Raw genomic sequence first — 27,327 nt, forward strand, 5'->3', positions numbered from 1 at the left:
GTTTGTGCTGCTCGTTTGAAAATAAGCCCCCGGAAGCTACTGAAGGAAAATTTCAACTACAGATGGAAGGGTTGATAGTTAGCAGTTAGACGGAACGCGGCAAGAAATTCTATGGAATGTGCAGTTTTTTTGTAGTTTTACAAGAATGAGGATTGTGGTGGATCTAGCTAATGTTTTGTAAGTTTAAAATACATAACAAACGGATGTGTTAATGTGTATCCTAGGGTTGATTGAAGCTTTGCTTTTCGTGACCCTTTGTAGGCTTGAGGAGGTTATTTCAAATATCAATCTTTTTCATCTATATAATTTATTTGTTTTAAGCATGACGAGTTGCGCCATATTGTCCAATGAAGATCCCTTGTTATATTTAAAATATTGTCATGTCTTTTAAACGGTGGAATTTCCCCTTGCGTGGACTTTCCCCATCCGAAAATAAAATTTTATGCTTACGCTTTTTGAAACTGCAAGTATATATGTTGCTTCTTATATTTCAAGTTCTTTGTTACAATCTTAAAATTTTATTCAAACCTCTTCAAAAGACTCCCTATTTTAGTATTGTTCAAAGCACCAGTATTGTTAACACCTTTTGTAACTGACCAATAGGATGCTTATATTTTGACACCAAAAAATAATTAATTTTGATAGTTAAAAATTTTTAGACTTGAGAGTTATGTTCAAGGCAAATTTCTGATCTTCTTAAGCCACCTTCAAAACAGCGACCAAATACACCTTTTCACAGAGCTTTGAAGTATTCAGATGACTGAGATGATAGCGATGAAAGTGTTTCGCTCGACTGTATCAAGTACAAACCTTATCCAAAAAATTTCTATTGTTTGCTCTTAGCTATTTCTATATTTCCCTTGGTTTTGTAGCACGGTCCCATGCATTGTTTTTTTGTGTTAATGTTTCTTAAACTGAAAGTTATATAAAATTTGAAATTTGTTTCTTAAACTTCAATAAATAAATTTCCAATAAACTCTAGCTCTGGCTCTACCAAACGGCTACTTTAAATAATTTGGCAAAGAAATTCTAAAATATTAAATATAAGCAAAACAAAACAAAAAAAACTGCTCACCAACCACCCTCCAAATCATCAAAGTACAAGACCGATGCGACACAACGTCGCTTAAATCAGGACCGAACCACGATTCTAGCTCATTAAAAAATAGCCCAGCCCTACTCGAACAACTCACAACTACTGCTGCTTGCCCAGTTACCCTTCCCCAATTGCACATCCTCCCAAGCATACATCACCCGCCTAAACAAGAACGACAACACACACACACACATGCACAACATCCAATGATAAAAAAGGTCTCGGGCAGATTAAGTCCCTCCAAGCCACCTCGTGTACAAATGCTCCTGCTGCGGCCGAGAATGTACTTCGATGCAGCCGTCCCACCTCATCAGGTTCACCTGATGCTTCTCTCTCGCGCGGTTTTGTGTTGCAACACTCGCTATACTCAAGCAGCTTTTGCTTCGTTTTCCGCAAAGCCAGATCTAGTAAAGGGTGTGGTCGTCGTCGTCCGAGAAGCAGTGGCATGAGCCGTCCGTTTTGCTCTCCATTTGTGCTGGGCTCATAACGGGATCCAAGGTTGTTCCAATCGTAACCATATCTTAGGCATTGCTCAAGTGCGCAGTTCGCCGGACCGTCTGGCCGTGTGCGAGTGTGCAAATGCAAAAAGGGCGTTCAGAAGGTGATCGTGTGTAGAAATATGCATGATAGCTCAATACCGGATATTGTTGAAAATTGCTGTTACACTTAAGAAACAGGGAAGCTTTATGTAATGTTTTCAAACAAATATTCATTTCCAAAACTACTCCACCATGTGACACTTACAATAAGCTACAAGCTGACCCCAAACCGTACGCAAACGAATGCGGAGCTTAAATCCTCATATTTTAAGTGCACTAAGCGCGATTCCAAGCATAGCCAAACATATTCTTCCGCTTTTTATGACCTTTACCCGGGCCACTGATATCAACCCGGAGTGCGGTACGTTATGCTATGTGGCTGAGCCGTACACTGGACGCGCACTTCCTTTCGCTCTTAATATCGCTCATAAAGTGGTTGACTTTATGCTGATTTCAGCGAATGGGGCCTCCATGACCTGACCGTTACGCAGTACAATGATTGTGTTTGCACCGTGTCAAAATCTTGTGTATGCCACACGGTACGGTGCGTAGCGATCGAGAATACTTCGCTTAATTGAACTTGATGATGCACCGAAGAGGTCATCTTAATTGTCAATCCAAATTTAGCGAGCTCCAAAAGCTGATTAACACGCTCTTGTTTTGTTGCATTTTAACCATCTTTATGTTTGTTTGTTTTACATGTGTAGGTGTGTGTGTGTGTGTGTGTGTGTGTATGTATCCGTCTTTATTTAGTACCTTGCACCAAGCACTTTCCTTGTAAAAAACTTTCACTGATTCTCATCTCTTATCGAAAAGGTTCGTTACTTGTGGCCGTAGTGTCAAGAATCAAGTCTTTCAATAACTCTATGCAACTCTTGCTACTAAAATCTACAATTGAGTGTTTCTTATCATTGTTTTTCCTCGTTGTAAATGAACAGATTTTGTTGCTTTTCAACACAAACCAACACAAAAAATATCCCTTTTCCTCTGTTAACTGAAAAAAGAAATTACCCATTCAATTACAAGAAAATATATTGCGAAGCAGATAGCGTACGTTCCACATCATCAGACAGGTTCGCTGACGGTGCACGCAAGGAAGTGTCCACGGAACCAGAAGGTGCCTCGAAAGCCTGACAATCACCTTAATCCCATCAGTACGACTTCCGGACGCAACAGGGCCCGAACCTTTCGGCAGTACTGAACGCATTTTTTCTGCGGCATTTCTGTCACTTACGTAAGCCACGACGACGGGTCTCGTTTCGCTGGTCTCGGTCTCTAGGCTAAGACCCATCACCGACTAATGTGCGCGTCTAATGATCGTGTTCGATCGCCCAAGATGCGAGCGGTCCGATAAAAGATCCCGCTTACTATGTCGGGCACAGACACATACACACGCGCACGCAATTCATCTGCTGTCGATGCTGTCTCCTCCCGGGTCTAATCGCTCAACCGTTGCCGGACATTCTTTCAATTTGGCGAATCGATAAATTATAATCTTCCACCGAACCCTTCTGAAGCTTCGTTAGCCGCCCTCCGTCAACGACCGCGAGCTTCCTGGTTGCAGCTGACCGCTAAACAAATATGTGGATGAGTGTGTGGTCTTCGGTGGTGTCTGCACCAAACCAGCAGAAAGAAAGTGGGCTGCAACGATCATTATAAATCACTCAACGAGTCACTCTCACTACCGTCAGCAGTGTTAGGCGCCTCGGCTTCCCTATATCTATACCACGGTCCACGCATCCTGAGATTGAGCTCTGCGGTTCTTTGACGACTCCGGGTGCTGACTCTAAGCTACTAGCAGAAAAATCCTTCCCGAACGCATCGCGAACGTATGATCGGATGATCGGTCAGATCTTTTAACCAAGAGGACGACGACTAGAGCAGCTGGGGATGGTCACCGATATGCGCGTGTTGTCTGTGGAACGGTGGACCAACCATTCGACCAAACTTTCGAACCACGGGTAATTGCTGCCAAAGAGCCATTAACTAAATTATCGCACCCGCGAGAGAGTAGAGTCCTTTCACTTTTTGGCTGCCCTTATCATACTGCTTCCTCCTCTTCACTTCGTGTCCCCGTGTTCCGCAAGCGTTTACACACACACAAGAAGCTGGAAGAGGGCAAAGGCGAATTGGGAAGGATTTTTCGGGGTTTCGGTTACGGATGGTTGCTGATGAGTTGTTTGTATTTGGTCTTTTTATTTTTTCGAGGAATGGTGCGAGAGAGATAGAAAAGAGAGAAGGAAAGAATGTGGGTAAGGGCGGTTTGCACCATTATATGCAGTTTGGTTGCGTTTCTGGCTTTCTGGAGTGAAACAATCAATTTCGGTTGAAAGGTGACGAAGGTGATGTGATGCGTATCTGTACCAAAAAGTTTTACCACTATTAATGCTGAGTTTATAATTATAGTTTTGCTTGTATTATGAGTATGCTTTTATGTTGTGGAAGGTTGCCCAGCAAAGATAATGTTGAGTTATGTAAATAACTATTTTGACGCTGTAATCTTTTTATTCACTTTGCGATAAATCAATGGAGATTGTATCTTCGTATTCGTATGTTTATTTTGTTTTCTCATGGATTTACATAAATATATGTTTTTTCAACATTGGCTATCAATAGTAATACATTTTTGTCCTATCTTATTATTCTCTTTTCTCTTCACTGTTTAAGATCTATCAGTCATCGATAATTATTTTGTATTAATCCTTCTAATAGTTTTATATTTATACTTTCCAATCTTACATAAAATCTCCAGCAGCTATTCTCTTTTGTACTTATTAAAACTTCTGTAAACACTTTCATCTGGTCAAGATTTACGATACCCACCGGTCCTTGGTCATCGTACGCAAAACACACGCCTCAATTAACTTGCATGTGCATCATCATCCGCACAATGCCAGCAACGGTTTCGAGGTCATTCGGTGTAATTTTAACCACAGAAACAACAACACTCGACTCGTGTTCGCACCACGGTGTACCCTTACCGGACCTGTTGCTTTTATTCGCACTGCCTTCACGGGACCTTCACAGCTTAGCCAGTGACAGTGATGAAGAGTTGAAGCTCACGCTTTAGCAGAAGCTCATCAAACTGACCCCTCGGGAACATGACGCGACACCCGTACCTGCTGGCGTGCTGCCGACAGAAACCGACTTGACCGGTGAAGATCATGCCAGCGTCCAGAGCCACTTCGGTTTGATAAACTTCAAGGCAACTGGTCGAGGTCGAGTGATGGAGCCCGGAAACTGACCGAAAGAATGCGATCGTATTTTGAATTTTTCCCCCTATTTTTGCAGACAAAAATACATACACATACGAATGCCACAAAGCGTTGACTTCCCGCTGACAACGACAGTAGGGTAGGATGAAGTTGAAGTTTGACCTTATTTTCTTCGGAGCTTCAGAGTGTATAAATGAAAAGTCAAATCGCCCTCTCTAAGCACGTGCATTTTTTCCACCCTCGGGAGCTGAATGAAGTGGCTCGGAGCGCATACTTAAACCACAAAACTTGATGAGAAACGAATTCTCGTCCTCCTGTTTTACTCCGTCTTACGACCGGACCATTCCCAGGCCCTGGGATGTATCTTTCCCCGGATGGCTATTTATTTTTGCATTTCCATTTTATTCACCGAGCTTCCGACCGATGACAGCCAGCCACACGACATGACACGCGCACAATGATCGGAATGGTGGAAAGTTTTGAGCGATATTCAAAATAACTACCGTTGCAATCACCGCAACCGGCAGCCGTTTGGCTTCCGTGTGTGCTTTCGCCTCCCTGGTGATGGGACACCCTCCCAGCATACAACTGGAGCTTCTGGGTTATGGAAATATTTTTCCACCGCCAAGGGGGGAGAGCTTGACGGATGCACTTACACTCGTCATTAAGTCCACAGGTGCAAGATAACGAACGAGACAGGTGAATAAATGGATGGAGCGAAAAACTGTTTCTTCGAGTGCATTTGCTTTCCTTTCCTTTGGTGGTTTGCTGAAATGACGCTTCAATCTGGGCTTAGATTGTACTCCCGAGCAGGATCAGCTGCTTAAAGTGGTCAGGAGGAGAAAGAGGAAAACGTTCAAACGGAATCAACAGTTTATTTTGAGTTGGATGATACACAACATCGTACAGAAATTAATAATTTTAAATATAGCTTAAGAGGTTAAGCCTACTAATTTTTTCTCCATTTGATTCAGAAAGAAATCGTTCATTGAATCAAAGTCCTTTCAATCTTTCTTTCAATTTAATACTCTTTTGATTGGATAATCAGCAACATATAAAATACATCCCACTATAAAGCCACTGGCTTTACCAGAGCTTAACAAACCGTCGTTGACAAGCTTCAAATAGTTTCCTACCATTTTTCTCGTTTTGCCATTCGCGAAAACGCCAACCTTTTGGCAGCGAAATTATTTCTCCCGCTGTACTTTCTTCCTCGTCTTTCGAACCCTGACATACTGTACCGCTTCTTGTTTATTACGCTTTGACTCTCGTGAAATTGGCAAAACCTTCATACACGCGTTAGATGGATTTATTTCTATTCCCGGGTCGCTCCGTCTGGTCGGCAAAATGTAGCTAAATCCACCAACGCCTAGGCATATGGTGTGTCCGCTTCCCGGCAGCCCGCAGCTTACATTTTATGTTTGTCCTCATGCACACACACGCGCGCTCTCTATCGAGTGCCGCTCGTCAAACGTCATCGTCTCCCGTCGATGAAGCGTTGTAAATCAAAAAGGCCTAACATCGAAAATATTTTAATCGCTTTTTTGTTTCACCCACCTGCACCATTTAAAAGCCATTCCATCAGGACAGGACCGCCGGCATCGAACATCGAGCTCCATATTTCACCCCTGTCCGCACTCCACGCACCCCGCTCGCCCACCTACGACACTACACTTTGCGACCTGAGGCACGCGGTGAACTTGTTGCCCGACTTGCTGGGGCGAACCGGTGGCCTCGGCCGAATCCATGAACCCATGAACCACCTTCACTGAAGCCTACCCCGGGCATGGAAAAGCCTATGCAAATCCGTGGTGCGTTTCACCACGGGACAGGGAGGGCGATCACTGTCTACTAATCGCTTCCCTCTCTTACCCACACACACACACACACACACAAACAGCCCACAGATGGGGGTGGCCGAAAAAAAGAGAGTAATAATAAGAGAAATAATTTTCGGATTAAACATTGCTAATTCTAACGATAAATTATCCCCGCATCTGTACCCGTTCTCGTAGTCCGATTGCTCGCCACATCGTCATCTTCGTAGCAATAGAAGGCGGTGATGAAGAAAGTACGAGCGGCAGAGACAAGGAAATGGAACGGAGCAGCACGATTTTTCTATCAAACATTCAGACAGCCACGTTGACAGGCGAGGCGGCTCTCGATCGCTCCGATTTGCCGACGCCGAGCCGGCCGAGGGTCATGGACAGGAAGCATGACACAGCATTGCACTACATGAAACGGCTTTCCTGCTTCATCGCCCGTTCACTTCCTTTTCGTTACACCACCAAGCGGCTAAAGGAAGGCCACCGACAGCTAATGGAAGTCGTGCAAAAAGGTGCAGAGCAGAAAAAAAGCACAGAAGGTAGAATCACTGAGGTGGTGGTCAAATATGGGGAAGACTCGGTGAATTATTGGCGTTTTGGGAGTCATTCAATGTGCGAAGAAAGTAACTGCAGGTTTAGTTTGTGTAGATGAAGCCTGAAATACGTCATCCGCAATCGTTTAGATCCTGTTCTAGAAACAGTCTACTGATGATTTCTACAAGTTTGAGCTCAAACGAGCTTTTGATAATCGTTGTCAAATGTTATTTATTGGTCAAGGATACAAAACCTTAGGACATATGTCAGCCTTATTATTCAACGTCAAGTAAATTTCGTTATTCTTGAAGCCTTAAATGCGCGATCTTCTTTAAAATTGTTTCCAATTTCAAGCAAATTGTTTTGGTAAAGAATCTGTCCAAGGAAAATCGTACAATAAAATTTTGCTGACAGCTTCTTAGGTAGTAAAAAGTATATACCGTAACCTTTCGAAAGATTCTCTTCAATTAGTACACCTTCTCGGATCACCCAATTCTGATTTCGGCTAATAGATTTGAAAAATCCGGCAATTTTTTGGGGTCTGCACCCCATCTGCTGAAGGACTCAAAAATCTGAGACAATGCATAATTTGCTGGATCTTTTTCAACGTCTGGATGACTGTTTCTTACGTAGTCTAAAAAGCGGCACACTATACATAAAAAACCACGAAATTTTTCCTACGATCCAGATTATTTCCCATCACCATGTTGGGAAATATTCAGGGCCTCATCCCGTACTCTTGAACATCTTAACGCACCAACGAAGGATGAATCTATTTCAAACTGCAACCTTTCCAATATCCTTTCCACATTTACTTTTCTGTTCATCTCCACCTCAAAAGAAAAGGGACAAAAATGTAAACTACATTCATTGCGCAAGTGCAACACCGAAAAAACATAATCACCGCACTAACGAACGATCGCAAACAAGAACATCCTCCGATCGGTTTCGAACCAGCCCGATCAATTCCCACACGACACCAACCAGGACTGAAAGTAAAAGTGAATCACCTCGCCCATGTCATCCCGGACGGATACCCTTTCACACCGTTTACTTGTCGACAGGATGATGTTCAAGATCAGCAAGATCGGTAATACTCCCTGCAGGGGAAGATACGGCCCGAATGCACCGAACCGAAAGTAAACTTCATCCAAAATCGGTAATTCTCAGGTGGCGCATTTTTTTTTTCCTTCTTCTTTGAAAGGTCCAGGCATGTGACGCATTTTTTGGGTATCACTTTGGTGGGTCCTCCTTCTCCCTTATTAAATCACGAAAGCCAAAACCAATGCACGTCCCAAGAGGACGCTCACTTTCAAGCATGAAAAATGCATTTCGTAGAAACGGAAGGGCAGAAGCATAACACGCCTCGTTCCGTGTCTTTTTGTGAGATTCGAAAATTAAAAATTATGTGCATCCCGAAACCATCATCTCCCAGAGCGTAGGAAGGCTGGAAACATGCTTGTGTTGCTTTTTTTCTTATTTCGGATGCAATTGCATGCTTACATTCCGTTAATTTAATTTAACAAACAAGAAAAAAAAAAACGCATAAAGCAGCAACCATGGATTCTCTCTTGGGTCCGCTCGGTCCCAAACGGCAGTGTATCCCTTTGGTCGTAATTAAAACGAACCTCGACCAACTAGGTGGAATGGGGCGCGATCCACTAACGAGTGACGATCGTTCGTTGATTTTCTGCACCGACCGTACCATTAATTGCCGCACAACCATGAGCATCATCGCTTTATTATGCGAGCATCCTTTTTAACTGTGAATGGTGTTTTGTTTTTTTTTTTTTAATTTGATAAAATCTCTTGCGTGTGTTCGTGGAATTTCTGGATTTGGAGTTGGAATATCGATCGGGAAGTTGTATTTATTTGGGAAAGGAGTGTTTAAGTTATTTTTTTTTATTTTTTAAAAAATCCGACAAGGTTGTTTGTTTTGTCCATTTTGTCTTACAATGTACCATGTACTGGTAAATTTAAATTATTTTTCAAGTCATTTAATAGGCCAATGGTATGAATGATCTGCTAGGGTTTTGAGGCAATATGTTATAAGAATATAGACGTAACTGCGACTACGACTACGACTTTATGATCGGTATTACTATTTTTTCTCCATTTCTCGATCATCTTTCATTCTAAAAAACAATTTGTTTTCATGTTCAAGCGTCCACAACTCACTTCCACTTCCAATTCTTAAAAACAGTTATAGTACATCATGTACATCGTGTAAAATTTCTTACATACATCGCAATCGCTTCTTTTGCTCATCAAACCATCAAAACATCTCCGCTTCAAGTTGTGGAACGAAGTTTCTCGGAACGGAGAAAATTTAATTTGACCTTAAATCTTCCCCTTCACCTCCGAAGACACCCAGCACCGAATAAAACGACAATGATGCGAGTGTGTGCCCGTGTGTGTCCCCACCCAAGTCAAGGCTGTGCTCCGGTTTAGGTGGCCAACATAAAACGCATTTCTTAATGATAACATTTCATTAGCGTTGTCGCAAAACCTGCCCCAAAACCTATCCCACTCGGATCCACTCCGAAGCAACCCTTCTTCCGTGCGGTGAAGCTCTCGCGTGAAGTGCAAATTGGCCGTCTGTAGTGTAGTGGTGGAAAAAGTGCGAAAGGAAATTATAGTCCCGGCCGCTCGTTTGGGGCTGAAAACAACAACAAGCTTGCGTGAAATAAACGCTCCGGACGCAAAATAACTTAACAACTGAAACATCCGAGGCTCCCCCGAAAGTGTGAGTGTCCACCAAAACGCCGCATTCATATATCGCTTACCAACCAGCACCGACGAACACCTGACCAAATCGGTTTTTTTTTTTTGTTGCTTCCTCGAGTGGACCAGGTTGAGTTTTTGGGTGGATGGATGGATGAATGCTGTTGCGAAATTCTACACTCCGCTCGTGCACTCGTGCCGGAATCGCAATTCTTCACCCTCCGGGTAGATTGCGCTTCTCGAGTCCGTCCGTCACCTGACAGTTATGTTGCGTTTGGATCGTAAATTTTAATGAACATGTAGTTCTCCGAGTAGTCCACGGAACTGTGTCCCTCTGCTTCTCCTCTCTCACCTCATCCCTCACACTCGTAGCACAAGAAAGTTCTCCGTATCATTCCAAACCCAATAAAACAAAACAAGAAGAGACACGATGAAGGAAATCAAGCAGCGAACACGATCATTCGGAGCAAAACATCTTGGGTGACATTGTTCGTTCCGGTTTTTTTTTTTTTTTTTTTTTTGGGTGCGTTCTAACGGATGAAGATGTTCGCATTTATATTAAATGCAAGCTTTTACGGTACATTCTCGCTTGTTCCCTTCAGCTCAGGGTGATCAGCTTTCATCGCACAGCATGATTTGTGTGGTACGTTGGGTGATTGCTGGCCGGTTGTGAATGCAAACTCTGCTGTGGGACGGTTCTTCGCTTTGCTGATAAGGTGTGAAATTCGTCGCATTTTGCATGAACGAAAACTGATACACATCGGGGTTTGTGCGTGTCAGGTGATGATGTCCGGGAGTGAAATGGATGATGTAGAGTACCAGAGAGCAATAAACTTTGGTAAAAAGTTTACTTTTTGCTCCAACGAAATAAGGCAAATAAGCATCAAATAAATTGCCCTAAAAACTGTTTGCGAATATATTTTTGTGCATTGAAAATGTACTTCCAGGAGAAATACCTCCATTGCAAACAAAAAATAAGGCTTCTTAAACCATCTTAACAATGCTAACAAAATTAAACTCAGCTTAAGCTTCAAGCCGCAAAGCTTGATAAGCATCATCGACCAAATTCGTCGTGCACCGAGCTAGTCATAAAAGTCAGTTGCTGCAATCCGTATTTTTTTCCTCCCCGGCAAGCAATCGCTCCGCATTGTTCCGCACGATGCACACACATATGTAACGCTTAACGAGATGGACAAGATGAATCTCTCTTGTTTGCTTCTACCCCGCCGATTGTGCATCTTGACAAATATCTCCAACCTCGGATGCAACAATGCAGCAGGGAAGATCACCACGGTTTATTTAAAAAATAAGGCCAAAGATGATGCTTTAAATTGACTGTTGGATTAAGTTCATCTCTGTCGCTTTTGCACAGCGTTTTCAATTTAAATTTATTTTGTAACCATTTTCTCGGGCCCGCTCGCACGCTTGCATTTGCGGAGTATTACCGGTAAGGATAGGCAATCAGTGCGTGCATATGCGATCGCGTTTCCCGTGCCTGATGGACGATGTGCGAAAGCACCATCGGTCCATGACGGGAAAACATCAAAAAAGTTTAATTGATTCTGACAGCTGAAGGGTAGCAGTGGGTTGATCGGCCGCGACACACGGTGTGATGCGATTTCGGGGATGGTTGACCTTTTTCCAATGGCACACTGTCTTCCCATATAAACTGTGACAGATTGTTGATGGTGCGTGCATGCTTGCAGAGGTGTTTTTGAAATGTTGGAAACTGATCCAAGGTTTTTTTTTCGTTGAATGAGTCCAACGTGCAGCAGGGTGTGTTTTGAGATCATTTTTTTTCAAAATAGGACAGTTGTCAGGGTTACATGGAACACGTTGCCTTTAAGATTATTTATTGTTTGTGCAACGATATTGTTAGTTTGTGAGCATTAAAAGTTTTTTAAGAAATTTCTTATCTTCCCAACAACGCATTGGTAATGTATAACGCATCGAATGAAACCCCATAATTGACTCATCCAATCGTTAAACTTATCCCACGCCAATCTCCCTACTTCTTAAAGGCGAGTTAATTATCAAGTAATCAACCAATTAAGGTATGCTTATGCACACACACCACCACAACTTTGGTGAAAGCTTTTACTAGTCACAAGTATAAGTGACCGCTAACTTTGTTTCTCATACCGTATCGCACCGTACGTTTTTATGGTCCATTGCAAGTCAGGCCCTTTTTCACCCTCGCTAAGGCCAAGCTGCCCGTGTATCCCACGCAATTGTGTCCATTTCCAGCTGGCTGGGCCATTAAAAGCTCCGGCACTCGGCATACCGATTGGAATCTTTATTGCAATTGCAATTAAAAATTGACTCCCGAAACGCAGCCGAATGCATCGTCATCAACGCCAATTGACTTGCGTTTTGGGGATCGGGCGGCCCATCTTCTGTGCAGTGTAGTCGTGCAGTCCCTGAGGCGGTGATACTCATTTGAAGTTAAGTACTGCAATCGATCAGTCTGCGAAACGATTCCAATCGGATATGTTTATGAGACGGGTGCATTGACGAGGTTACAGTCGCACGAGAATCGGCGACCGAAAAAGTGTTGCACGCCCGAACCTGCACGGTAGCGTTTTTCGGTGCCCTGAAGTGAAACGATTGGCATAAGAACGGCTCCACACGTACACAAATTTACGGGTTGAATTTGATCACCGGCAGCCTTAACTAGCTTATCGCAGTGCAAGATTGATTGCGGCGAAACAGATTTTACCTCTACTAATTATTCGGATAAAAGATTTCAACGCTGACACATGCGACGAACCCTCGCGACGCGTTCAAGTCACTGTTGCAGATTTTTTGTATTGTTTTTTTTTATTCGTGGTGCTGCCAAATTTCATGACCATATCGTAAATCTTATCATCGAAATGAAGCGAAACAAAAACAACGCACCCAAATTCATCCCAAAAACCGAACGATCGATCAATCTGATGCAGGCGGGCCGGCGATCGGAAAATCGTAGGAAGACGATCAACGCTAACGGTACAAACTCACCGGCACGGGTATCGGTTAAAAGCATTGACATTTTGCAGCGAGGTCGTTACTTCGATCGGTTTTGTGGTGCACCAAAAATCAAGCTCTTCCTGATCGGCAAGATTGCAGATTGGTTTTATTTATTTATTTTTTGCGATCATTTATTCTTTATTTTCGTCTCGAACTTTTATACTGCTGCTCTAATGCGCTAGGATGTCCTGTTTTTTGTGTGTGTGTGTGTGTATTTTGATTCAGGTCTGCTGCAGTTTCTAAGCACTCGCTCCAACTCGTTTGATTGCACCGGCAATAAATGACCAATCCGTCCGATTGCGGAGGATTTTAAACAAACGGCTTTACGGTTTGTCCCTCAGTATCGAACTGGGTCACCTTCTGCTGATGGATTCTTTTAAAGCATTTTTTTCTTTCGTTCTCTCCAAGAATAACAGCAAGAATAAGCGTGTGCAACGTCTAGCGCGCGGTTGATTTTATCCCATCCTCACCAAACGTGGAAGACATGCGAACGCTTACGTTCGCTGCGGCTTTATTTCTATCCCGAAGATGAGATGTCGCTGATGCATACACGGACCGATACAATCGGGCGCATGGGATTGGAAATTAGCATAGTATAAACTTTACAATACCCGCTTCATATCTACTACACTGCCAGGCTCTTCGGGCGACATGTCTGCATATCTCAATCTTCGCACTATTCGCTCCGGTTTGGTCGATTGAGCAGCCAAAGCATCCCAAAAAGAATAGGAATAAAATCTGCACCGTTGCAAAATGCAGCCATATAAATTTTATGGCACGGCAGTACAGTATTCAAATACAAACAACAGCGATCTGTGGCACGATTGCCTACAGGATTGTTTCTCTAAATTTATTTGTTTGCATTTATGACGCGTGGTATTATACTTCGGACGCTAATTCGAGTCTGTCTGTTTTGGTTTCTTCTGCCTGCATTTATCTTTACTGCTTTTCTTGATCTCTGTATGTAGATCACTATTCCCGATGGCGCAGACAAGAAGGCAAACAAAAAACTGCATTTAATTCAAATGTTTAGAGACGAAACGATGTCAAAAGCTGACACATTAACTTCAAATTAAATGTGAAACACTTTGGTGTATGGATCAGTTAAGGAACACTTTCGTTTCCGTTCCTGGCAAGATCCCTGTTTTCTCGCGACCGTGTCCGTTTATTCCGAAGTTTTATTGACCTACGGCTACAGAAAAAAAATCTAATCTTCTTTCGTCCGCGTCGAGCCCACAATGCAACACTGGTCTGAAAGATAAATCATTTGCTAATAGGATTGAGTTTTGCATAATTCCGAAATTGAAACGCAAATCTAGAATCCATAAAACGGTATCAAATGAAATGTGAATCGCGAATAGAATTGTCGATCGCTTGTGGGAGGTTTGATGCTGATTTCGTTCTGATTCTTTATTTTTTTCCTCTTTTATTTTCTTTTTGCTTCTGCATTTCTCTTTGCCTTTATTCCACTTGCAATTAAGCTCTTTTTGAGTTTATTTTTCTGTCGTAATGAAGATTAAAATACTTAATCGTAGACACTTCGTTTCTATCTCTAAGTTTTTTCTCCCAACTCTGGAAAGACCTTCACGATCGTTTCAATGAATTCGCAAATCCACCACTATCCGTGAAACACTGCCAAACGAATGCCCAATCCGACAAACGATGCCAGCAAATTCAACGCCACATTCCAACGGCGCACATATTCACGTTCGCTTTCGGTCGGTGGTTGCGATCCATCCCGCACAAATTCCTGCCCCCGAAATCAGACGGTTCAGAGGGTAAACATAGTTATTTGGTGCACGAATGACCGTTGATGATAGGTATTCAAATGAACTGCTGCAACGCATTCGTAAGAAACCGCAAAGACTGTATCTCTCTGTCTCCTGTCCGTTTGCTTCGCTGAATCCATTGACTGCCATCGTCATGCACTTTAGCCCCGAATTGAATACGCGTACCACGGTTTGCAGGAAATTACGTGTCTGAAGCGTTGGACGAGTTGCTTCCATTTAAAGTTCGATACGGCCAGTAACATCCATTTAGCACGCTTCCAAATTCCATCACTCGTGCGATAAGACCTGCGGAACCACACACACATACGGTGGTGGGTTAGTGTGCGGGTCGTGTCCGTCGCTACAGAAGTCATCGCGAGATATGGAACCAGTGATTGTGGGTACTGTGTGTATACTTTCACCTGGTAGAAATTGGAACACGGGAGTGGACTATAGACTGCAAATCGAACGCTACTGAAACGGCAGAAGTCAGAGATCTTGATAGGACTGTTTCTGGGTCCTATCCTTACCTAAATATTGCTCTGGTATGTGTCGTTTTAATGAATCCTTCAGTATAAAATGCTCAATAGCTAAATTATCAAACAACGCCGCCTCAGATTTGTTTGAAACGCTTCAAAGCGCTGTAAAAAGTCCTAAATTTGCTAAAACCGACATAAGCGGCCATCTACTACTTAACCCTGCTTTCCATCAATCGTCCTTACCCTACCATCGAGCATTTCATTTCAAAGCTCACAACATTATTCACACACAGTCATACAATAAGTTAAATATAAAATCCCTCTAGTTAAACCGCACAAGAGCAACACCTATCGGACATTTCTTTGCCACCCAAACAGCAAACGGATACGATCACTATCAATGATCGCACCTCCCACCCGTGGTGACAATATTAAAACACACACTTTTCTGCTAGTGGAAGCAGACACAACAAAGCGAACCAAACCATCGCACCTCCAAAACTGCCCAACTCAATTACGATAAAATCGATCGACCCGGAATCGAAACACGTGAAATGGTTTGAAGCACCAGCAATACAAAAAGAATTTCTTTTATTTTGCTTAAAATAAAAGCAAAACTTGTTGCTCGAAAAGATTACTCCTGGTCTGGTGGAGTTTTGTCCGCTGGCAGAAAGGAAAAATAAAACACGAGCTATAAAAAACTCCCCAAACAATGATCAGCATTAAAGCGAGCGCCATTCACCCTTTCATCGTGTGTGACGCTTGTGCATTCGGGACGGGACGAACCTCGACTCTCGACGATCGTGGTGGATTAGCTGCGAAATTGAGACACTTACCCGGCAAACCTCCGAAATCGGATGCTTAAGCTCCGATGATCTGAATGTGTTCGCCTACGCATCTCTGACCTGTCTAACTGGGCACTCTGTTTGGCGCAAAATCCTTTTGCCAACCCCGAAAGCCATCAGCACCACATCAAAACAGGTCGTTTTTTGCTCGCTCTATGGGTTGCGGACGAGCCCACCTGCGAACATCTTTTCAGCCGCGGTCATTTTGAAACGAAATTGAAGCATAAATGTCGGTAATAGAGATAAGCAGTGAATGGGTGCGCTCAAAAGCAACAGCAAAAAAAAACGAAACATTTTGCCTGTGCATAGAATGAATCTTTCACATTTGCCCGTTTGGCGCTCCGTTTTGTTCAGAGCAAAAATTTGTTCAAACCATCCTAAGATACACCTGCAAACTGAGGGTGCTAGTGCGCGATGGACCTACCTACAGGAAGGTTTAAAGATTTATGTGCACGGTGAAGGTTAATTACCTGACTTTAACAAATTTATTCACCACCGAAACGAGACAGAGCGAAAACACATAGAGAATAAAACAACTAAGATGTGATGTGAATATACAAAACGACTAACAAGAACATTAAACCCCCGGGGTCGCATCGCTTGTGTGTCGTACGAGCCAAAACGATTCCATAACACGATCACAGATACACACACACACACTCCTAGGCAACAAGTAATAGTCTGCTAATCTCCTGCTAAATCCACCTGACCCACACTGGCTATGAAGTTTTTATCCATAAAATATAGCATTCGTGAAAGGAAATGTTTAGATCATCATCCGATGAAGTTTTGCTACGCTTTTCCTACCAGTGACCCATCATCTTTTTCGGACCGGGCTCGTAAGTTCGGAAGGATTAGCACCGTAACCGCACCTTTCAACACATATGGTAAACTATAATGGTGTGGACGCTTTAGACGAGCCGTCCATCCAAGCGACCTAGCTTTGCCATTTTGATAGAGTTATTAGAAGTGATTTTTGCTTTCAGTTTAATGTGGCTGTTGCCACCCGAGAGCGATGAAGACGGTTAAGCTGATGTCCGTTGGACCGTGTTGGGTGGCTCTTAAAGAAGATTTACTAGCCTTAAGCAGGGAATGAGGTTGTTTTTTTTATTGGGTGTTTAAAAATTAGTGCAAAAAACGCTAGGCGCATCATTTGGGAGGTACTTAACGGTCGCTAAACATTGTGAAGATGCAAGTAAGGCTGCTTTTTTGTTGTGAAATTTCCTGTAATTATAGTTTAAGTTAAATTGAAGACATATTTTGCATACAATTGCATTGTTGTAAGACACTTTATTATATTTTAACTTACCCAATCGGTCACATTTGCCCAACATCAACACCGTATTTGATTAACATCGCAGAAGGGTAAACTATGCTTCACCTCAGAGCTCTCACTCGCAAATCCCAGTTCACTCCCCCTATAGCTAAGCAAAATCAATGACTCCATCGATCGATCGGTTGTTGCGTGCTCGTCAACACCGACAAACGCTACAGCAGGCGCTAACGATACACGTTCACTAGTCCGAACGGTACGTTCAATTCCATTCGGGTCGAGAAGCTTTGCAGAAAATTCCTTTCAGCAGCATAAAAGAAAATAAAACTCTAACAAACCAAAACGGGAGCGAAAGAGAGGGAGAGAGAGAGAGAGAAAAATAAAAAAGGGAACCCTTGAGCTTCAGTTTAATTAATTTTGACTCTAATTCCTTCGGAATCAATTTTCCTATTCCGAATCGGTTCTCTTTTTTTTCGCGGCTGATTTATGGCGTCAAGTGTTTGATTGATGTCTTAATGGAATCTTGATCTTGAAACGTATCCATTTTGATGTACTGGTTGGGCACCGATGACGAGAAGTTGGCGGACTCGCATACATTACGCACGGTTGGACGCGAAGATCAGGTGTGTAAGTGAATCTTGCGTTGAGCCCAAAAGGGTCTGTGATGTAAAGGGTTCGTCACTTGTACGCTTTGCTATAAAATTGTGGATGTCTTTCGTTGTAACAAAGTTTAATTTCATCGTAAGGGAAGCTATCCTTGAGCTGATGGCTTCCGTGTACACGAATACATTTACTACTCAACCTTAGCCGACAAATGTCTGCATTTTGTTTTCCTTGAACTTCATTACATTCCAATCAATCGGTGCTGTACGTTGGTAAACCGAGTTGTTGTACTAATGGATTCATTTCGGAACTCAGCGTTTGAGGTGTGTCGCTGCGGTGATGATAACAACCTTGATTTCACTGGTCGCCCATGATAATCTGGAAATAACGAGCTGATAAGCAATAATAAAAAATAATCAACATTTATGGCACACCGCAAGCGAAAGTGTGTCCTTTACGCAACGTCGCACGAGCGAAAGATTGGAATCTTACGGTTTGAAGTAAGGAAGCAAGCGCAAAAAAACTCGTTGCACGATTTTCGATTATGACAAACGAGGGAAACGAATGGAGAAATGGTAGACTTAAGCCGTTTTTTTTTTCACACACATCCTATATTCCCGATTCGCCTTTCAATCCTCGTTTTCCGTTCCATCAGATTGCTGAATCCTGTACCATGTAACCCACGCTAAACTGTCTAAATATTACGTTTCTAGTTGTGTGGTTTGAATATTTTTTTGTCTTGCCTTCCCTCGAAAGTTTGCACCATTTTAGGTGGAATCGTGCTTATCGTGATAGCACGTGCCTGGAACGACTCCGAAAAAAAACAAATGATTTCACTTCTTGACCATTTTGTCGTCTCGGGTGCGGGTTGAATGATCCGTGGCGAACTTGTTTATGGTTTTTGGCATCGAAGCGCCTATCGATTTTTTTTTGTTTTTTTGCTTGGTTTTGAATTTTTTCAGGTTAAGGGGAAAAAATAAATTTTTCACCGCATTTAATTGAAAGCGATATTTATTTCATCAGCTTCTTTGTGTTAAGCGTCCTTCGTTTCATTCATTTCCTTCGTAGTTTTGAGTCTAAGTTCGTTCCTTCTTTTTGTTTAATTTGTCTACTAACATCCTACTTCACTACCGGCTTTCAAGCCAAAATCTAAACTATCTTCAATTACCGTGCTATAAATCACCGTTTGCTTTATTTTGTAATGTGCAAACACACGCACACAACCGAAATTTCGCCATCATAAACACTCATAAAAAAACAAAAAACCGTCATCCTTGCGAAAAAGAATCGCTTTTAATCGCTTATCTCATTCGCCCAACGACCACGGTCCCGTATGATTATCTGCCATCACAAGTGCACCAGTATCTTTGCTCCAGAATCGCTTTGCTCATAAATCATCCCACTGTCTCGGGTTTGACTCGGCCCGGCTCCTTACAATCCTCTGGTGTGATGTCTTCGACAATATCATCAACAACCGTGGTTTTGCGAACGTCCTTGAAATGGAAACTGGATGAAACGCACGGTTCTTTTGATTGCCCATCTCGGTGCAATGAAAACCGTACCTCATTACTCAAAATAAATATTTGCATAAAGCTTTACGACCGTAATTTTTGCTCTCAATTTCCTTCTCCTACTTTTATATGACAAGCTGAAACGCAATCACCTCATCTAACCTGTACACCCGTGAGCATCTTGAGGGCGTCGAGAAGCTACGTTTCGTAACGTGCCAATTCGTGCAGCTCGGTTTGATGAGGCTAGCTTTAGGAAATGATTTTTTTTTTCAGGAATGATTCCATCGAGAAAATCGAAAACTTTCTTGAAAACATTCATTGGATTCATTATTAAAAATTGAGGATCCATTTACGATATATTTAATTTTTCTTCCCGAATAGCTTGTTCACTACGGGTGGCATCCTTTTTATGACTCTCTCACTTTCTTTAGATCACATCAATATGGAACCGAGTCAAAACTTCAACAGCCGAGTCAAACATCTGGATTCTGGATTGTCAAACGATTTGGTACGATCGAAAACTGTTCTCTGTTTACGTTTTAACGAACCATACTACAGGATCCATCAGCCGTATGGAAAGTAAAATACACGCTGCCGTTCCTTTTGAATGGTAAATCACGTCACTCGTTTCGGAACGTAAAACACAGACGTGTGTCTGTGTTTTACGTTACACACACACACACACACACATGACAACACATTTTACAACCGGCGTAAGATTGTTAACGTTAATCTTATTTGGAGCTCATCCAGCTTCCAGCGCTGCTTCTGGCGTTGTTGGTTTGCAAATGTTTCGTTTTCGTTTGCGAGACAGTTTTACGATCCTGGTATACGACGACGCCAGGCTAAGAAAGTGGAGAAGGTGTAATAAAAAGTTCAATTATAAAATGCAGACATTTAGAACGTCGTCAGCGTGCATTTGGGTGTCGAATGTCTTCATGGTTTGTTGCTGCTGCTGCAACCCTTACAACTGTTGACTTAATTATCGATCGTTGAAAAAGCCAGATGGCAGCCAGTCGTTCTCGAAAGGAAGAAACCTTAAAAGCTGGACAATTATTGTGCCCAATAAATCATACATTTATTCTTCGCAACACTGACGCCATGGTACAAAGTAATAAGAGTTTGTATTTATCTTGAGAAAGCAGTTGCAATGATGATCGCCGTTTAACGATTCGAGCAATGGTTGTATTTCTTTCTGAGGCAGACGACGAAAAACCCTCGCTAGAGGGTTTTTCAACAACATTGTCCCAAAGCAAAACTGATCTGATTGCTTCTTCTTTACCCACTAACCTGCTTTTTTCTCACGTCCAAAAGTAACCCCACTGTGATGTAATCGATACGCTCTACACCTTGATTCACCTGCCACCGATAGGGTGCCAATTTATCTCACCTCAACAGATCTTCCGAGCAATAAACGTTCCCTTGCAAAAAAAAATCTAGTCTAGGCACCAGGCGGGAACGATTTCTTGAGCGAACCCATGCGGGAACATGCGTCAAATCACATCAATAATTAACATCTACGATACGCCTCGCAGCGGATGTAATTTCTATAGCGCCTTTTACCGTGCCACACAAACACCTGTAGAAAGTCACCCTTAGTCACACATTTGTCACCTTTTAATTACGACGAATCCGGTCGTAATTTACACCGTTATTGTGACAGTTAGTTTTGCTACAGATCTTGCTTGGTTTTCTTCTTGTTGTGTGGAGGACTTGGAGTGAGCGCTTGTGCCTGCGCATGAGAAAGCGAGTGCAGTTAGCAAAGGAATTTGTTTCCATTCGAAGTGTTGTCCCCTAAATAATACAGAAAACAAATCGGCTGAAGAATTAGCTAACCATATTTACCGTTTCCGGGTAGCGAAGCGAGCGAGGAGGACCTTCACAAATATGAGAGATATGTTCCATTTTTCACATCACATCTCACGCAGCCTCAACAGTGTTGCATGTTGATGGTGAAGCGATGAATATTTCTTTTGACTTCATCGCTCCATCCGGTGCTTTATTTTTCAGCTCGCTCTCCAAATGATCCCATTTTGCTTTCGATCGAACTAGCCAACAACAACCAAAAAACATAAAATTTCCCCCCTTATCAATGAAATCGAGCGCGAACATGAAGCGCCCAGATTCGCACAAAAGTCTTCAACACCAGGCCAAGCGATGAACCGGACCGTTTTCGGGATCGATTCGATCGTAAGCCCCTCGAGGTGCTGCTTACGAGACCAATTTGGTCAGCTATCATAACAATAATAATAAATTATTTCAACTTACCCCCCTGTCCGTCCTGTCGGGGTCGCTTTCTTCCTTTCCACTTCAACGACTCACACGAAAGCCCTTCCTTTTGGGCTTTTAGTTGGAGGGAACAATATTTTAACCCAACCCAGCATGAATCCCGTGAAAAACTGGGGCAGGATGAGTTTATCGTTACGGACGGGTTTCTAGACGTGGGTTGTCAACCCATCCATTTGGGACCATCTGACGGGGGGAGAGGACTCACGCGATCAATTTTTGCTTCCAATTTTGAGTTGCGCGCAACGGATGCGCCCGCGTACGCGTATATTATGCGTTCCGAGACAAAAGCGTTCCGTTTGCTTCTGCGTGTGCTTCATCATGTACGCACCGGATCGCTGTCGTTGCTGTGGTTCACATTACTATCATCATGGCCATCACACACGATCGTTGTCGTGGTAGGTCGCCCGGGATGACCAGTATCATCACACTATCGATCGTTCGTTTTCGATCAACGATCAGAAACGGGAAACGATGCTAAATGTGCCCAAAATATCGGCTAGCCTCCGTGTCTGATACGATCAAGATCGTCGGCTTCGTGGCTACGAAAACTTCAACCATTTTCTTATTTTCTTCTCTCGTTCGATTGATTGGAGCTGATGGATCTGCGCTTTAAAATATATACTACGGCGTTCAGCTCTCCGTTCGTGCAGAATTTTGATCATCGCTTTTCGTGCCACAAAACAGGACACCAAGAAAGGGTTTGCTGCTCAGTATCAACCGGTAATTTACCACAATTTATGATTATTAAAAATATATTCGATACGCCAAGTCATCCTTCGATGCTTGCTTCGATTCTTTATTCGCCCCGCAGCTTCAACGTAGAAGGAAAGCGTCTTTACGCAGTTGTTTCCCAAGCTGTTTCCTGCCCTACCACAACAGGACAAAACCAGGACATAGACCACTGCGACAACAACGGCGACAGCCACTGACGCATATTTTGCTTGACTCTTTTGCACACGATAACCTGAAATGCACATCCGAAATCTGCCCGAAATCAGATGACGCAGCAAATGATCATACTTGGTGCACGGTTGATTATAATGTTTAATGTGCTTAAATTGGTAAACGATGCCATTTTGCGTCTTGTAAAATCAATTGTTACTTCATAATCGTACCTACCGTGGCCTTAGGGGACGAATGATGATTTCTTTTCTTACCAAAACAGCAACAGACACATACAATGCCAAACAGGCTGGCTTAATGAGACAGTTTGTTTGCTTATTCGATTATATGATTTGGAGCAACAAAAAGAAACCCTTCAAGAAGATCTAAGAACTCGTTGCACACGATCAAATGAGTAAGCTAGTAAAATAATTCTTCTTCTAGGAAGATTACAACATCACAAACCTTCTTATATTGGAAAAAAAAAACATAATAAAATGTCGTCTTCATCTTTCACATTTCCCATTGCTGAGCATCGAGCACCAAATTATCGGCACTCAACTGCTCATAAACGGATATCACACGATTTTTCAATTTGCAGTCTGCTGCATCCTTTTTATGATGCGTTGCCCTCCGGACATTCGCCACACTGGACATAAGCGCAAGCACTCATCCTCACTGCACACACCTTTAATAATGATGTTTTGTGTATAATTTTCGAATTAAGCAACCAATAGCCCTCGCCAACTGTTTCGGGCAATTTTGCGCCCTTTACTATCAGTACAATATTCAACCGAAGAGTTAGGCTACAGGCTATACGGGACGAGATATTCGCAAAAGTTGTCCCAAAAATTGAATCTTTAACGATAAAATACTTCGTTGCTGGCAAATAACGATCGAAGCACGGTAATTCTTTAACCATCTAGTGCACGGCATAAAAAAATATGTTAAACGAATTGAATTTTTCATCGCCATGAACTGCATTTTCACGACCACTGGCAACTGAAAGGGCGGTTCCTGGGTCCACCGAAAAAGTTGGCAGAAATAAATTGTGGAACAAATTGTAGCTGCTGGGCATTACCTTTGCAGCGATATTGCTTCACAGCGAATCGTGCGCGTGTTTGTGTATGTCAGGAGAAGATACGCTCGCGAGTGTGTTTGTATAAAAGGGTTGATTGAAATAAAATAAATTTGATACATTTATTTTGACCAACCGTTAAATTGATATGTTATTGCTTTCGTTACCTGACAGCACGCGGGGGGGAGTTTTATTTTTGCCTCGTTATGAAAACATCTCTCACTTTTTTGAGAGCAATTTAAATGATTTTTGTGAAGTTTATTTTCCGGTAATGCTTCATGCGTGTTTGTCTGTTTTTTGACAGATTTTTTTTTTTTTTTGGAGTAAGAAAAATCGTTACCGGAGGGCAATCATGTGTAAAATATGCCATGATTTGCATAATGTGTCCATACGGTTCTCATGCCAATGGTTTGCATTATCTATTTGGGATCCTCGTATTTATTACTTCTTTGTAAATATATACTTAGTGTAATGGTTTTTTCCGCATAAAATTTTATTAAATTATTCAATGAAACTCATCGTTTTCCCTCTGTTCAAAAGTAAAATTAAAATAGCCTCTTCATATTCCCAAACTTTACGATCCCCATTTGTTCATTAAGCTATAAATGGTCATCTTCTACCGATCAAGCGAAAAAAAACCCCTTACCAAATGAAGCATCGTTTACCAGCTAAAAAAAAATCAATAAAATCTCCCTTGAGGAATCTCGAGGAAAAGCGATTCTGTCGCCGGATGCAAAAACCACACTTGGTGAAACCAAAAACTGCAACCGTGTTTGCACAAAATTACCCAACCAGCGCTGCTATCTGGAGCGATTTATCAACCTTTATGTGCAGAATTAATCAACCATGGGTCGAGTTGCGCTTCATGATGCCTGCCAGTGCCTTTAAGGGACATTTAGCCCATTTCTGTGTGAAGCACACCAACCCAAAACCTTTACGCTTTTTGTTTGATTTTTGGAAACTCATCCCAGAAACAGACGACCCACCCGTTAAGGGAATAAAATTCAAATCGATTGATAAGCGAAAGAAAGGATCGAAAAAAAAGTACACACCGATGAAACTCCGGCATGTGAAAATTATCATGTTTCGCCAGGCGCCTTGCCCTGGACGGTTGGGTTGCATTTTTGCAGATTAATTGAATTTAATTCCTCACAGATATCCCTCTAATTAATTATGCGACGCTTATCATTCGGCAGACGGCACAAGCGTCCCTGTGACCATCCTCAACAATTTTGCAAGCAATATAAATCTCCTTTTTCGGAACACCCAATCGGTGCTTTTGGTGATTACGGTGGGATTCTTTTTTATTCGATTTCTGATTCTACGTATTAATGATAGGGCGATGCGTTAATTAATATACTCCTTCGCTGGCAAATGCTCATGTGTTCAGGTGATGCATTGTTGGAGACACACACACAGGAATTCAACCCTTTGGCATCTTCAGACCAGAGTGTCGCCAATTTGCGCCCTTGCAAGATTAATTATCACCGTGCGTGTAAGCAAAACCGTGCGCGATTTCCTTCCCGAACTCAATGCGAGACAGCAGATGGAAACACTTTGCACACTCACACACAGTCCCCGGGGGGAATTTAATGGGAAGAAATTTAATTAAAAGCAAAGCGAACGGTTTTTGAAACCGTAAATGAAATCGCACTTCGTAATAACAAGCCGCAGAATTCGGCGGACCTGATGGACCTGCTGGATCGTTAATGCGGTCCGTGCGCTTTTACGCCTCAGAAGAATGGTAAGCGATCGTGTCCTGGTTGGGGTCGGGGGAAGGAAAAAACTAATATCATTTACAATTAAGAGAGCTAAGGTAACGCCCAACTAGGTGCAGAAGGTGTATTGAGTAAACTGAAACGCATCAACGACGATTCGAGGGAAGAATACAGTGCATGATATCAGATTGAGTCTTTCGATTTTTTGGTTTTCTTTTATATTTTAACCTGAACAATTTTATATTTGTGATAGTACAACATTTGTGTGCAATTTCATTAAATATTTATATTAAATCGTTAGAAGAAAATATTTCAAAATGCGGGTAGACATTAGAGTTTGTACAATTTCCTGAATTTGAGATTTCTTCATCAGCAGCCAGTGGATTTACGGATAGCCAGAGCAACAAAAAAAAAGCAAATATCGAGATTTTGTGATTATTTGACAGAAAATAGATATAAATATGTGGAGGTTTTCTGCGACCTTAATAAGTCAAATCCATAAACAGCCTTATTTAGGAGAAAAAAAAATATAGAAAATAATGTTTCGAATTGAAAAACAAACGTTCTTTTGACTTGGTAGATGTGAGATATTCGAAAAAACTAACAAAAAAGAAAGCTAAACACGAACTAATACACACAATATCGCTGAGCACTGTAACAAGAGTGTCACGTGAAAGGCAACGCCCAAATAAAGCATCAACACACGCTTCCCGATCACAGTGATCAAACTGTCACAATATTAAATTTTATCGATTCAACATCTGCTGCATGAGCTGCCAGCGAACCAACTCACCTGTATTTTCATCCAAATTGGAAAAACAGTCAAGTGAAAATTGTTCCTTCCCACCAAATGAGCACCCATTTGTCACCGGCTTGTAAACGTCAGCCTGATTACGCAAAGAAGTCTCCCTTCGGTGGCTAGAAAAAGTGTAACAATTTATTACCATGGTCTGGAAAGTTGGCCAGTCTCTTATCGCGGAAAGCTCTTGCTGTTGTTTGAGCCTTCAAATTGCGAAGAAAAGAAGAAAAAAACCAACCACGCGAAAGCGATCTAAATTAAAACTTAATTTTCATCACCATTATTATAAAGCTATGCATAACTGATCTACGCCCCGATTTTTTCTTGTGTCCTCCCATGGAATGGTGTTCCTGACCATTACGGATGGCAATCAAATTAACAGCTTCCATCAATCAGCAAACCGACTATAAAGTCACCTCTCTTTTCTGGTTCATTTTTAAACTTCAGTAATATAAAATGCAGAGCTCATTCGCCTTCTCTCTCTTCCTCTCTCTGTCAGTAGCATAATAAAATGTGCCTCATCTCATCGTCCGTATCGACCAATTTGTCGTCGAGTGCCTTTTTCCTGCCTACTCGGTGACACGTTTTCAGAAACAGCAACAACCAAAAAAGCTGCTAACAAAACCGTTGTGATAAAGCGGCTGATAAGCTGGACCAAACTCCTTCACGCTGGGTCGCCCCAAAATGCGACCATTTTCGCGCCAGACAGACAAAACAAAGCCCGCAGTAGCACCTCGCTAAACCGCAAGAGGACCTCATGGAGCGCGTTCGTCACCCGGGTGGACGTGATTATGCGGGTTTTTTCGGTCCCGGTACAAAACAGACTCCACCTAAGTCTCATCAAGGATGGTGGAGAAAGGGAGAAAGAGGAGTGTAAGAAATAAAATAAAAACAACACCAACCGATCAGCCAAGGAAGCCAAGGCCGGACCATCCTTCGGTGTCGAATCGGTGGCCAGCTAGATAGCGGTTTGATGCAAAATTAATTGTTACTAATTAGCGGTTCCGCGCTTCGGGACAACATTCATGTGTATGAGCGCCTGTATGTGTGTGTGTGTGTGTGTGTGTGCGTTGCGATGTGTGCTGGTATCAGTTTGTTATATTTGGTAGCGAAATCGGGTTTTACCTGCGAAAATTGT

At 42.4% G+C, this 27,327-nt stretch overlaps 1 protein-coding gene across 2 annotated transcripts in view; it reads right to left on the reverse strand.

The window, feature by feature from the left end:
• The window catches only part of LOC126565385 (dual specificity protein phosphatase 3), a 471,876-nt gene that overhangs the window by 206,334 nt on the left and 238,215 nt on the right, over positions 1-27,327 (reverse strand). The window contains exon 1 of one of the 2 annotated variants that reach the window (XM_050222557.1): positions 10,696-10,706. The exons of the other annotated variant lie outside the window; for it this stretch is intronic. The gene's annotated coding sequence lies outside the window, so the exon portion shown is untranslated. Of the gene's footprint in view, positions 1-10,695; positions 10,707-27,327 lie in introns of those variants that run through there. 2 annotated transcript variants of the gene reach the window in all.

The sequence above is a fragment of the Anopheles maculipalpis genome, chromosome 3RL (assembly GCF_943734695.1).
Source record: "Anopheles maculipalpis chromosome 3RL, idAnoMacuDA_375_x, whole genome shotgun sequence".
Taxonomy (NCBI): Eukaryota; Metazoa; Arthropoda; class Insecta; order Diptera; family Culicidae; genus Anopheles; species Anopheles maculipalpis.